Source organism: Gavialis gangeticus, unplaced genomic scaffold (assembly GCF_001723915.1).
Source record: "Gavialis gangeticus isolate Ggan-Ray unplaced genomic scaffold, GavGan_comp1, whole genome shotgun sequence".
Lineage (NCBI taxonomy): Eukaryota > Metazoa > Chordata > Crocodylia > Gavialidae > Gavialis > Gavialis gangeticus.
This window is the reverse complement of record NW_017729028.1, coordinates 36,486,257-36,488,913: the sequence shown is the minus strand read 5'-3', so window position 1 is coordinate 36,488,913 and position 2,657 is coordinate 36,486,257.

The following is a 2,657-nucleotide window of genomic DNA, read 5'->3' as shown; positions in this document are numbered from 1 at the left end:
GCCCACACTATACAAGAGTAAGACCACATTTTAAGCTATTATGCAATCACTTCTAATATACAGCACGAACACACACAGATCAAGACAAAAACATATATTTTAAATTAAATTAAATTAAAATATATTATTGGTGTTTAATTTTTAGTATATAATTTGTTTTTTCCCATTCTAAGATGGCAAGCCTTCTTCCCCAAAGGCATACTTCCAGGGGCAACGGGACGGCCTTCCTGTGGCAAAGGTGAGAAGTTAGGGGTGGGACTTCCCAAGATGGTGACCAGGAAGCAGGGCACCTGCCAAGGGGCGGTGCTACCCGTGCAGCCCTCAACAGCTTGCCAAAACTCAGTAAGCGGCCCTCCATCTTAAATAATTGCCCGCTCCTGTTCTATGCTGTATTCAGTGGGAACTGGGAGGTGGTATTACCAGAGTATGTAGCATTTGCAAGTATTGAAATACTGCATCTTATATTGGTGTCTGTACTTCAAAAAATAATTGTTATAAAAATGGAATATTTTGGTTGTTCCTTAGAATCAGTGATCTTACACTGAGACATTTAAGGGGCTCAATCTATTTAGTCGACCAAAAAGAAGGTTAAGAGATTACTTGATAGGGATGTGTGAGGATATGGACCATGCTTCAGATCAGCATGTCTGGATCTAAGCTCTGGCTTCATTAGGCTTTCTGAAGCGCTTTGGAAAAGCTTCGGAGCTGCTTCGGAGATCCAGCCGTAGGGTCTAATGGGGAAAAAATGAAATATCTATAACGTTGTTGGTTTTTGTCTGATTTGGATGTAATTTGCAGAACTTCTAGTCTCTGATGAGAGAATAATGCCTACCAAGTTTCAAGAAGATTGGTGCAGGGGTTCAGGGGGAATTGCCCCCCAAATTCTTAAAAGCAAAACTGATGTCACATGTATGTGTTACATCATGGGTGGGGGGGGGTGAAAACTGCAGGCGTGGTGGGCCCTGGTGAGGCCACAAAGCCTGCCAAGTTTCAAGAAGATTGGTGCAGGGTTTTGGGGGTGACTGCACCACAAGCTGAGGACAAGCAAAAATCGTGACATGGGTGACACTGCATGTGTTAAGGCATGGCTGGGTGAAAGCTGCAGGGGTGGTGGCCCCTGCTGCAGCCATGAAACCTGCCAGCTGTGGAGGAGATCGGTGCAGGGGGTTCTGGGGCCCTGCACCTCTAGCTGCTGACAGACAAAACTCATGACATGGGTGCTTGTGCAACTGACTGTCTCTGTCTTGGGGCGTGGAAGACACTACCGCAGGCCTGGCTGCTAAGCTACTATGTTACCAGTTACCAATCAATCATGATTCACTCAGGGACCAGCTCAATACACAGTACCTAGCTAATGTAACCAGTTAATTACCATCAATTAACACCTACAAAAGTAGAGACTAAGGAGAGGAAATAATCAATACAGACAATCAACTGCCCCAAGACAGAGACAGGCAGTTGCACAAGCACTCATAGCACGAGTTTTGTCTGTCAGCAGCTAGGGGTGCAGGGCCCCAGAACCCGCTGCACCTATCTCCTCCACAGCTGTCAGGTGTCGTGGCCACAGCAAGGGCCACCATCCCTGCAGCTTTCATCCTGCTGCACCTTAACACACACAGTGTCACCCATGTCACAAGTTTTGCTTGTCTGCAGCTTGAGGTGCAGTTCCTCCCAAACCCGTCCACCGATCTTCTTGAAACTTGACAGACCTCATATTCTCAGTAGGGGCTATCATCTTAACAAGTTTCTTTCAAATCATACAAAAACCAACGAAGTTATATAGATATTTATTTGATTCCCCGTTATACCCTATGACTAGATCTCTGAGGCTGCTCGGAAGCCTCTTTGGCCAGATCGAAGCAGAAACCTGGTCCGGACCTCTGGATTGGATCCCTGGCATCTGAAGTGGCCAGATCTCAAGCTGGATCAGATTGCTGCCAACTCTCACAGGCCTATTACCTGATGGACGTGTAAGTACACAGAAGAAGAACAGATATTCACCCTGCTGAGAGAATTATTTTGGCACATGTCCAGGAGGAGCCAGCAGGGGAGATTATGCTTAGGGGCAACGAACACGGGTTCAGTAGCAGCAGGTCCTCTCAGACCAACCTGGTGGCCTTCTACGACCAAGTCACCAAATCCATAGATGCAGGGGTAGCAGTGGGCATCGTCTTCCTGGGCTTTCGGAAGGCCTTCGACACTGTCTTTCACCCCGTTCTCATCAAGAAACTAGGGGACTGTGGTGTCAACACCCACACAGTCAAATGGGTCTCCAACTGCCTGGAGGGCCGCACCCAGAGAGTCATGGTGGATGGCTCATTTTCAACCTGGAGGGATGTGGGCAGTGGGGTCCCCCAGGGCTCAGTCCTCGGGCCCGCACTGTTCAACATCCTCAGCAGTGACTTGGATGAGGGGATAAATAGCACCCTGTTCAAATTTGCTGATGACACTAAGATGTGGGGAGATGTGGGCACACTAGAAGGGAGGAATAGGCTGCAGTCGGACCTAGACAGGTTACAGAGGTGGGTAGATGAGAACAGGATGGGATTCAACACAGACAAATGCAAGGTGCTGCACCTGGGGAGGAACAATCAGCACCATACCTACAGGCTGGGGTGCTCCCTTCTCATCAGTGCAGAGGCAGAAAAGGATTTTGG